Here is a 12,583-nt window from a genome sequence, read left to right as displayed (position 1 = left end):
AATCGGATAGGAATTGCCCCCTCTAGAGGCACAAGAAGTCTAAAAACTTCAAGCCTTAGCTTTACTCCTTTGAAGATTAGCTTGCTTTCTATAGACGGACCGACAGACGGACGGACATGGCTAGATCGACTTAAAATGTCATGACGATCAAGAATATATATAGACTTTATGGGGTATTAAATGCATATTTCGAGGTGTTACAAGCTAAATGACGAAATTGGCATACCCCAATTCTATGGCGGAGGGTATAAAAAGTGTTTTCGTTTAACTCACCGGAATATGAAACCAATTGTTTGGCATACTCAATTATGTACTGCTGCCGAAATTTGTGCCGTTTTCTTACTTATATACATTTATTGGGCTACTTCCGCAGCATCATTTTGAACTTACATTTTAAAATTAAAGTAGTGATGCGCGCTCGTGTCAATTTGCAACATGTTGCTTCAACATGTTGTTATAGCAAGCACCATTTCTAAGACAGCATCTGCTGGCTATTATGGCAACATTATACATCATACGCACTCTTGTACTTCCGTTAAATGCTCTCAGTTAGCATCCTTCTCTGAGTTTGAATCTCAACTCAACTCTCACTAATGGGAAAAACCACGCGTTGCATCTTTTGACAGGAGCAATATATTTTATGTAACGTAATGGGAAAATGGAAAAGACCGGTGGAGACATTACAACACAGCACAAACCGAGAGAATTTGTCATACCGTGAATGTAGGAGAGAGATAGAGAGTGCAGACAAGTAAACAAATGAGGCGCCGATGAAAAATCAGCAACAGCGGAAGAACATCAGCATAAAGTTAATGTTGTTGGGTCCAATGGACCACGGCAGGACAGATGCAAAAACAGTTATAGTACGGCTGTCGCGAGAATAACAAGTGGCGCGGATAAAAGTTTTCGTTAAATTGTTCAGAACAAAAGGAGTGGAAACTAAACAGAGAAAAAATCAAAAAAAAAAGAAACAAAAACTAGAAAATAAAGTTTACCTCCTACGGAGCTCCCATTTGCAAAGTGAAAAGGTAAAGTTTGTGTGAGAGTGAGAGTTTAGTGCACATAACCAAACATGGTTATGCTAATTTTGCATAACTTGATGAATATTGTCATGCCTCGTTGTATTTGTATGGGTGCATGTGAGTGTGTTTGTCTGTCTGTCTGCCTGTATGCGAAGAAAATATGCTGGGCATATTCGATGATAAAAAACGCGTGTGAACAAAACAGAATTTCCCACAACATACCCAGGTATATAAAGTGAAGGAAAGCAAAATAAAAACAAAATAGGAAGTCCTCTTCGAAAAAAGGCAGCAACGTCAAGACAAAAATGTGAATGAGAAGAAAGTAATGAAATAAATAACAAATGAAGTGCAATGAATTGGAAAATAAAATCGCAAAAAGTGAATGTAATGTAAGACAGGCAGGCGGAAAGGCAGCAAGCACTTGTAGTGAACACAAGACCACGACCACTGGCTGGTAGCTGGCAACAAAGGCCCACATGCCAGAATGATTTCGAAAGGCAAGCAAATCGAAACCAAACAAATGAATGAATTGAAATTGGGAATTAATGAATGAATGAATCAAGTGTAGCCATAATAAATTACTCAGCACAATCAATGAGAAACGGTAATGAATTTTCGCAAACAAAGCAAAAAATTGGCAGCCAAAAATTGCTACAAAACAATGTACCAGAAAATTTGGTCAAATGATAAATGAATTGAAAGTTTGAAAAAAATCCCCAAAAGGTGCAAATAAACACAAAATACAAACAAGAAAAAAAAAAAACAACAACAGCGCAAAAAATTGCTTCTGTCCAATTACTTCTGTTTACTGGATAACAAATTAATTAAATAATTAATGAGTATTTTTCAGCATCTGAAACAGAAGGACCATTACAACTGCGTAAGCATAAAAATGAGAACAAGGCAGACGGCTAACAAATGATTTAAGTGACAAGTTATAGTGAAGTACAAGGGTAAGGGGGAAGCCATAGTTTTGCCAATATTTGGAATAATAACGTGTGTAGAAGTTGAATGCAATAGCAGTTATATCTTAGATTTTCTGAAGAAGAAAAGTTTATAGGAGGACTATGTAATTGGTTGTCGAGATTGTTGTGATTACTTTATGTTAATAAATAATCCACAATAAGAGTGCTTAGAGAAAAATTAGCATAAAAGGCATTAAGTTCGGCCTGGCCTAACTTTGGATACCCACCACCTCGGGTATATATGTAAACCATCTTTTGTCACAATCCGCTAGAAATGTATTATGTATGCATCCATTGCAGCTATATCCAAATAAAGTCCAATTTGGATCAAATTTGGTATGAACATTGAGTGCTCTAACAAATACAAGTCACTGTTCAATTTTGTAGAAATATTGGTCTTTTAGGCAGCTATATCCAAATATAGAGCGGTCTGAACCATAAAGGATACGGATGTCAAAAGCCTTATATAAGTAACAGTGACCAATTTCAGCGAAATTGGATAACAAGACAGACGGACAGATTGACAGAGGGACGGACATGGCTAGATCGTCTTAGATTTTAAGTACGATCAACAACATATTGGGTTGCCCAAAAAGTAATTGCGGATTTTTCATATAGTCGGCGTTGACAAATTTTTTCACAGCTTGTGACTCTGTAATTGCATTCTTTCTTCTGTCAGTTATCAGCTGTTACTTTTAGCTTGCTTTAGAAAAAAAGTGTAAAAAAAGTATATTTGATTAAAGTTCATTCTAAGTTCTTTTAAAAATGCATTTACTTTCTTTTAAAAAATCCGCAATTACTTTTTGGGCAACCCAATATATTTTAATAGCCGAACAGGGCCCGCTCTGCTGCGCCATCTTTGATTCACTAATATCTTTTTTTGGGTGGGGACACTTCGTCCTGAATGCGGATATCGAATTCGTTCCATTGTAGCCTATGAAGCTAAACGTGTTCGAATCCTGGTGAGAACATCGGACAAAGCGGTATTTATCCTACATTTGCGAGGTACAATGCCATGCATGGTCATTTAAAAAATTTTTCCCAAAGAGGTGTCGCACAGCGGGACGCCGTTCAGACTCAGCTATAAAAAACGGTCCCTTATCATTTTAAGCTTGAATCGGAAAGCACTCATTGATGTATGAGAATTTGCCCCTTCTCGGTTCCTGGTGGTAATGTTCTTCCTTAGGGTAATGTTCTTATTAGGGGAGAAATGGCAGCTCAGACATTTCGACTTAAATATGGATATCAAATTCGTGCTGCATTTTCAAAAACATCTAATTTGAGCCCCATATTGCCATGGCCGGTAAATATGAACCGTTCGGAGGGTGTTTTGGGGCTAGGGCGGCCATCGGCACTTTGCACTGAAAATATATATCAAATTCGTTCTTTATTCCCAACGAAAACGATGTTCAGTTTAGGGTGTGCTTTAGGGCGTACCCCAAAACAATTGACTCCAAAATTGGATATAAAATTCGTTTTCTACTCTCAAATACCTTTCATATGAGTCCCATATTGTCATAATGGGTCTAATAACCCATTTGATGTGTCTTGAAGACGAAAAGCGCCACCTAGACTTGAACGCAAATTTCAATATAATATTCGTAATCTACTCCCTAGTACCTTTCATTTGAGTCCCATATAGCCATGTTGGCTAATGTGCCCATTTAGGGGTATTTGGGGGTGGGCGACCTCCCATTACTTGGACCTAATGTTTTATGCCATATTTGCAATCTACTGTCTAATACGTTTCATTTGAGTCCCATATCGACATGATCTTCGAATATATCTGTATAGGGGAGTTTTGGGGTTGGGGGGAGGGCCCGTTGGCGAGACCATCAGAAAAAATTTTCAGCCGTGGTTTTCCCCTCCTAATGCTGGCAACATTTGTGAGGTACTATGCCATGTAAAACTTCTCTCCAAAGAGGTGTCGCACTGCGGCATGCCGTTCGGACTCGGCTATAAAAAGGGGGCCCCTTATCTCTGAGCTTAAACTTGAATCGGACTGCAGTCATTGCTATGTGAGAGGTTTACCTCTGTTCCTTAGTGGAATTTTCATGGGCAAAATTTGTTAATTTGTTGGGGGACGGCCCGCTGGGTACTTAGGCCCAAACTTTTAATACCGTGTTCGTTTTCTGGTTTCCAATACCTTTCATTCGATATCCTTATTGTGCCCATCGGACCACTTTCGTATATGGGTGGCCTTTTTGGGGTAAGGGGGAGGGCCCGCTTCCACCCGATATCTAAAAAATATATAGCCTATATTTCCTTCCAGACAAACGTACACAATCAATTAAAATTTTAACAAAATCGTTTCAGCCAAGTATTATATAGTCATAATGGGTCTAATGGCGTTTCTGAGTTGGGGTTGCCCGATGGGTACTTAGACTCAAATTTAAATACCATATTCGCATTCTACTCTCTAATACCTTTCATTTGATACCTATATTGTCCCGATCGGTCTACTTTTAAATTTTGGGTTGTGTTTTTGTGTCAAATTTCATTTTGACACAAATGGAGGCCTCTATTTCGGGTGAAAATAGAGGCCTCCAGGAGCTCAAAAAATCAAATCCAAGGATCACTTTGTATGGAGGCTATACCAGTTTATAAACCGATTAGGATCATACTCAGCACTGACATTGTAAATGAAAACGGAAGCCGATTTGGGTGAAACTTGGTGCTCACCCAAATCGGATGAAAATTGAGGTCTCAGGGGCATCCAGAAGTGGAAACTGAGAATAGATTTATGTGGTGGCTATTTCCAAACCTGATCCTATATGGCCCATTTTCATTCCCCAACTACACTAATAAGGGTTACCAGTGTAAACTTTCAAGAGAATATCGTCATTCCTTCGAACGCTATGGTGAATTCGACGGACAGAAAGACTGACAAACGAACGTACATGGCTACATGGTCTTAGAATATAAAGGGTGATTTTTAACAGCTATAGGAGTTTTTCAAAAAAAAAAACACACACACACACATAATTCAAAAAAAAAAAAAAAAACATCACGAAAATTTTATTTGAATCGAAATAACGGTCCATGTAATTTAATGTTTGACGATAATTTCATGCAAATGTTGACCGTGACTGCGCCTCGAATGGTTTATCCGCTTAGCCCAATTTTGGTATACTCTTTCCAACATTTCGACAGGTATCTCATGAATAAGTGCTTCAGTGTTGTCTTTCAATGCTTAAATTAAAGCGGGCTTGTCTGTATAGGCATAAGCTTTAACATAGTCCCAATAAAATATTCAACGAACTCGCCTCTCACTACGTTCCTTGGTACATGTGTTGTGTGGCATGTAGCATGTGGCACCGTCTTGTTGAAACCACATGTCATGCAAGTCAAGATCTTGCATTTAAGGCAATAAAAGTTCGATATTGTCTCACAATAGCGCTCATCATTCACAGTTACATTACGATTCACATCATCTTTGAAGAAGTAAGGTCCAATGATGCCACCAGCCCATAAACCTATAACTAAAAAATCACCCTTTATATACACTTTATAGGGTATCAGGGCAATATTTCGAGGTGTTAGCGTTACATGGCTTGATTAGTATATCCCCCATCTTTTGGTGGTGGGTATAAAGACGGCCTAAAGCCATTAATGCCGACTTCGTTGCGAGCGTAACTTATGTTAGGATGTTGGCTAGATTTTCGCTAGAGGGTCACTACTATGGTATCGCAATAGACAAGAACTATTGAAGTGAATATTACATCAGGCTAGACCACTAAAATCTAACCTTGTCTAACCTGAGTGAGAGATATTTCAATACGTTTTTCAACATTTGGTGAATGAATGAAAAACCTTAAATTAATTTTTATACCCTCCACCATAGGATAGGGGATATATTCATTTAGTCATTCCGTTTGCAACACATCGAAGTATCAATTTCCGACCCTACAATGTATATATATTTCGGATCATCGTAAAATTCCTAGACGATTTAACGATGTCCGTGTGCCTGTCCGTTTGTTCGTCGGTCCGTCCGTCTGTTGTAATCACTCTGCAGCCTTCACAAATTGAGATATTGAGCTGAAATTTGTCACAGATACGTCTTTTTGATGCACGGTTAAGTTCTTGAACAGGCCAAATCGGACTATATTTGAATATAGCTGCTATATAGCTATATATAGACCGATCTGTCGATAAAGGGTCCAATGCATTATTATCCGATTTCGTTGAAATTTAAAACAGTGAGTACGTTTAAGCCTGCTGACATCTGAGCCAAGTATGGTTCAGATCGGACTATATTTAGATACAGCTGCCATACAGACTGATCTCCCAATAAAGGATCGAAGCCCATAAAAGCTTTATTTTTATACCCTCCACCATAGGATGGGGGGTATACTAATTTCGTCATTCTGTTTATAACTACTCGAAATATTCGTCTGAGACCCCATAAAGTATATATATTCTTGATCGTCGCAACATTTTATGTCGATCAAGCCACGTCCGTCCATCTGTCTGTCGAAAGCAAGCTAACCTCCGAAGGAGTAAAGCTAGCCGCTTGAAATTTTGCACAAATACTTTTTATTAGTGTAGGTCGGTTTGGATTGTAAATTGGCCAAATCGGTCCATGTTTTCATATAGCTGCTATATAAACTGATCTTAGGTCTTGACTTCTTGAGCCTCTACAGTGCGCAATTCTTATCCGATTGGAATGAAATTTTGCACGACGTTATGATATACAACAATTGTGTCAAGTATGGTTCAAATCGGTTCATAATCTGATATAGCTGCCATATAAACCGATCTTGGGTGTTGACTTCTTGACCCTCTAGAGTGCGCAATTCTTATCCAATTGGATCGAAATTTTGTACGACGTGTTTTGTTATGATATCCGACAACTGTGCCAAGTATGGTTCAAATTGGTTCAAACCCTGATATAGCTGTCATATAAACCGATCTTGGGTCTTGACTTCTTTAGCCTCTAGAGGGCGCAATTCTTATCCGATTTGAATTAATTTTTGCACGAAGTATTTTGTTATGACATCCGACAACTGTGCCAAGTATCGGTTCATAAACTGATACAGCTGTCATATAAACAGATCTGGGGACTTGATTTCTTGAGCTTCAGAGGGCGCAATTCCTATCCGATTTGGCTGAAATTTTGCACGACGTATTTTATTATGACTTTCAACAACTGTGTCAAATAAGATTAAAATCGGTTCATAACCTGATATAGCTGTCATATAAACCGATCTGGGATCTTGACTTCTTGAGCCACTGAAGGGCGCAATTCTTTCAACAACTGTACTGAGAATAGTTGAAATCGAACCTGATATAGCTGTCATATAAACCTATCTAGGTCTTGACTTCTTGAGCGTCTGGAGTGCGCAATTCCCATCCGATTTGGCTGTAATTTTGCAAGTGGTGTTTAGTTATGACTTCCAGCAACTATGCCGAGTATGTTTCAAATCGGTTCATAACCTGATATAGCTGCCATATAGACCGATCTGGGATCTTGAATTCTTGAGCCACTAGAGAGCGCAATTCTTATCCGATTTGGCTGAAATTATGCATGAGGTGTTTTGTTATGACTGTCAACTGATTTGCTAAGTATGGTGCTAATCGATTCATATCCTGGTATAGCTGCAATATAAACCGATCTGGGGTCTTGACTTCTTGAGCCTCTAGAGTGCGCAATTCCCATCCGGTTTGGCTGTAATTTTGCAAGTGGTGTTTAGTTATGACTTCCAACAACTATGCCGAGTATGTTTCAAATCGGTTCATAACCTGATATAGCTGCCATATAAACCGATCTGGGATCTTGAATTCTTGACCCACTAGGGGGCGCAATTCTTATCCGATTTGGCTGAAATTATGCATGAGGTGTTTTGTTTTGACTTTCAACAACTGTGCTAAGAATAGATGAAATCGGTCCATGACCTGATATAGCTGCCATATGAACCGATCTGGTGCCTTGACTTCTTGAGCCATTAGAGGGCGCAATTATTATCTGATTTAGCGGAAATTTTGTATCGGGTGTTTTGTTATGACTGCCAACTGATGTGCTAAGTATGGTGCTAATCGGTTCATATCCTGGTTTGCTGCCATATAAACCGATCTGGGGTCTTGATTTCTTGAGCCTCTGCAGGGAGCACTTCCTATCCGGTTTGTCTGAAATTTTGCATGACGTTTTTTTATGACTTTCAACAATGTGCTGAGAATAGTTGGAATCGATCCATAACCTAAAATAGCTGCCATATAAACCGATCTGGGGTCTTGACTTCTTGAGCCTCTAAAGGGCGTAAGTATTATTCGATTTGGCTGAAATGTACAATGGCTTCTCTCTCTATAACAGTTCCCCGGTAAACCGATCTGTCTATTTTACCTTCTAACTTCTACTGTGGTCTCCAATATTCAATATAATTATGGTCCGAAATGAACCATAGCTTGATATTGTTCCAATAATATAGCAATTCTTTTCGTTTATCCTTTGTTTGCTTAAAAAGAAATACTGCGGAAAGAACTCGACAAATGCGATCCATGGTGGGGGGTATATAAGATTCGGCCCTGCCGTACTTAGCACGCTTTTACTTGATTTGTTTTTTTTTGTGATTAATGACATCTCAATAAAATCTATAATTTAACAAATTTGGAAGACAGAAAATATTTCAAAGTTTTTAAGACTTTGTGGCTATTTATAGGTCCTTTCGAGAGTCAAAAGTTTTGTTCAGTGAAAAATTTTTTTTTGTAGTCCCTAATGGATATTTATGGTCGATATTGTCACAATTTTATGTTGATTTATGTCTTAAGCTGCATTTCTTATTTAAATTGGATACTTTTGATTTAAAAAAAAATCAATTGCATGCGCTGAGCCACATGTCCTTCATCCTCTAATGCAGTTGCAAATGTTAGCCGTATGCGTCTGGTTAAATTTTCCTTTAAACATCCAACGCTACTACCCACACTGTAATTTGGTCACATTTTCTATGCGAACGGAAGTTCTTTTTCCGATTTTTTCTTTAACCAGCCATTGTCATTGTTCAAAATTGATATGTGTTTTGTGTATGGGCTTGTGGCTTTTCCGTCCTTTTGTTGTCTACCATTCCCACTGACTCTAACAGACTGACTGGCAACGAGAAGATTTTCAATATTGTTTGTCGTGCATTTCGACAGACAGACGGATAGACGGACCGACAGACGAATGAGAACGGATGAATGCCGCTTTGTTGTCTGCCTGAAATAGCATTCAAAAACAAAGTAAGAATGTCAGAGATGATGGTGTTGGTTTCATGATGCTTGGCTCGAAGACAAAAGATATCAGGAAAAGGAGTAAAGCTCACGATTTATAGATATCATCACGGGACACTCACACTTGTAACTTTTTTCAAATTAAAGGATGTGGAAAGTACAAAGAACTTTATACCCCACCCACGAGAAAAAATTTCTTCAAATGTTATTCAATAACAGAATTTCTAAAGGGATTTTAAAGATGAGTTTTGAAAGACAACAAGGTTCATTTTTAAACACTTTTTCTGGGGACTGTTTTTAAGTTATATTTAGTAACATCTGTAGATTCGTATATTAAAACGAAATGTTATTGTGAGACTCTTTTTAAAGTTGCAACAAAAAAGTTGCGTTACCGCTAGAAGGGAGCATTTCCATTTAATCATATTCAGTCAACTTTTGGGAAACATACGAAACATTCAAGTTCAAGCAGTGATTAGGTCGAGAAACCTCACTTAACGGAAACCTTGTTACAACTTTTATAGGGTTAACCAGAAAAGTTGCTCAATCGATAGGTAGGCCAACCTATATATTCATGCTAAGTTCATTTAGACGATCCGATGGAGTCCAAACAAATAAACCCAATTGAAATGGTGCACTGTGATACTTGTTTATTGCTGTTGGTTGTTGGCAACCAATTATACCCACCACCATGAAAGGTATATTCATTTAGTCATTCCGTTTGCAACACAAGCCAAATATTTTTTTGATCGTAGTAAAAATCCAAGACGATTTAGTGATGTTCGTGTGTCTGTCCGTCCGTCTGTTGTTGTCACGCTACAGTCTTCAATAAGACATATTGAGCGGGCACATATCTGTTCGGGAGTAGATTACGAATATGGTCCGGAAGGAGCAATAGGCTATATAAGTTTTTAATATCGCAAGGGGGGTGGACCCTCCTAATTACCCCAAAAGTACCACCCAAAACTAAAAGTGGACCGATTGGGACAATATGGGACTTAAATGAAAGGTATTCAAGAGTAGAGTACGATTTCCATATTACAAATTGAGTCCAAGTAATTAGGAGGCCGCCCCGACCCCAAGACCCCCAAAATTGGTTTATTGGCCGATAATGAAAATATGGGACTCGAATGAATGGTATCCGCGACTAGATTACGAATACGGTCAGGAAAAAGGTATAAGCTATGTAATTTGTTGATGTTGGAGGGGGGCGGACCCTCCCCCGTTATCCCAAAAACGCCACCTAAAATCAAAAGTTGACCGATAGGGACAATATGGGTATCAAATGAAATATATTCCAGAGTAGAAAACGAATGTGGTATAAAAACTTGGGTTCAAGTATCCAAGGGGTAAACCAAGCTCGAAAACTGCTCCAAATAGACATATTGGACGTATATATCAATATAGGACTCAAGTGAAAGGTATTCGGGAGTAGACTACGAATATGACATAAAAAACAAGGTCCAAGTAATTGATAGTCGCCCCATCCTCGATAAGCTCCCTAAATGGGAATACTACTCAACCATAGCTAGATGGAACTCAAATGATAGGCATTTGAGAGCAGATTATGAATATGACATTCAACTTTGTGTCCAAGAACCTAGGTGGTGTTTTACCTCCTAAAATCGCCTCCAATAGGTTATTTGACCTATTAAAACAATGGGGAATCAAGTGATAGGTTTTCTTGAGTTGAGTGCGTCATTAAAATTTATGCTCAAGTGGCAGTGTGGCGCACAACCCTCATAAAGACACCCTCCATCAAACGGCTGTATATACCAATCATGAGAATATGAGGTTAAATTAAAGGTATAAGCTTGTGTCCTGCGAATCTGATATCATTATTCTGCTCTTTTTACCACAGAAAATCGTTTAATATGGCAATTTAATGATTTAAAAACAACTAAAAAGGCGTTAAGTTCGGCCGGGCCGAACTTTGGATACCCACCACCTCGGGTGTATACGTAAACCACCTTTCATCAAATTCGGTGAAAACTTCATACCTTATGTCCCATAGCAGCTATATCGAAATATGTTCCGATTTGGACCAATACAAGTCATTGTTCAATTGTGTATAACAAAATTTTTAATTTTTTTGGTAGCTATATCTAAAAATATACCGATCTGAACTATATACAACACGGATGTCGAAAAGCCTGACATAAGTCACTGTGTTTAACTTCAGTGAAATCGGATTATAAATGCGCCTTTTATGGGGCCAAGACTTTAAATCCAGATATCGGTCTATATGGCAGCTATATCCAAACCTGAACCGATCAGAGCCAAATTGAAAAAAGACGTTGAAGGGTCTAAGACAACCCATTGTCCCAAATTTCAGCGATATCGGACAATAAATGCGTCTTTTATGGTCCCAAAACCTAAAACCGAGAGATCGGTCAATATGGCAGCTATATCCAAATCTTGACCGATCTAGACCAAATTGACAGAGGGTGTTGAAGGGACTACCATAACTCACTGTCCAATTCAGCAAAATCGGGTAATAAATGCGGCTTTTATGGGCCTTAGAACCTAAATTGGAGGATCGGTCTATATGGCAGCTACATCTAAATCTTGATCGATCTGGGTCGAATTGGAGAAGGATGTCAAAGGGTCTAACACAACTCACTGTCTCAAATTTCAGCAAAATCGGATAATAAATGTGGCTTTTATGGGCCTTAGAACCTAAATCGGAGGATCGGTCTATATGGCAGCTATATCAAAATATGAACCGATCTGGGCCAAATTTACGAAGCATGTACAAGGGCCTTACACAACTCACTGTCCCAAAATTCAGCAAAATCGGATAACAAATATGGCTTTTATGGGCCCAAGAACCTAAATCGGAGGATCGGTCTATATGGCAGCTATATCTCAATTTTTATCGATCTGGGCCAAATTGAAAAAGGATGTCAAACGGCCGAACATAACTCACTGTCCCTAATTTCAGCAAAATCGGATAATAAATGTAGCTTTTATGTGCCTAAGGCCTTAATTTGGAGAATCGGTCTATATGGCAGCTTTATCCAAATCTGAACCGATCTGAGGCAAATTGACGAAATATGTCGAAGGGCTTAACACTACTCACTGTTCCAAATTTCGGCGACATCGGACAATAAATGTGCCTTTTATGGACCTAGGACCCTAAATCAGAGGATCGGTCTATATGGCAGCTATATCCAAATCTGGACTGATTTGTGCCAAATTCATGAAGGATGTCAAAGGGCCTAACACAACTCACTGTTCGAAATTTCAGCAAAATCGGATGGTAAATGTGGCTTTTATGGGCCTAAGACCCTAAATCGGCGGATCGGTCTATATAGGGGTTATATCAAGATATAGTCTGATATAGCCCATCTTCCTACTTAACTTGCTTATGGACAAAAAAGGAATCTGTGC

The 12,583-nt window shown here is 38.7% G+C and overlaps 1 protein-coding gene across 1 annotated transcript in view; it reads left to right on the top strand.

Annotated features, from left to right (window-relative positions):
• Positions 1 to 847: 847 nt before the first annotated feature.
• Positions 848 to 12,583, top strand: part of LOC106092652 (uncharacterized) — a 149,596-nt gene continuing 137,860 nt past the window's right edge. Inside the window, exon 1 of the mRNA XM_059368832.1 lies at positions 848 to 1,028. The gene's annotated coding sequence lies outside the window, so the exon portion shown is untranslated. The remainder of the gene's footprint in view (positions 1,029 to 12,583) is intronic.

The sequence above is a fragment of the Stomoxys calcitrans genome, chromosome 5 (genome assembly GCF_963082655.1).
Source record: "Stomoxys calcitrans chromosome 5, idStoCalc2.1, whole genome shotgun sequence".
In the NCBI taxonomy this organism is placed as follows: domain Eukaryota; kingdom Metazoa; phylum Arthropoda; class Insecta; order Diptera; family Muscidae; genus Stomoxys; species Stomoxys calcitrans.
This window is presented reverse-complemented; position numbering and strand designations above follow the sequence as displayed.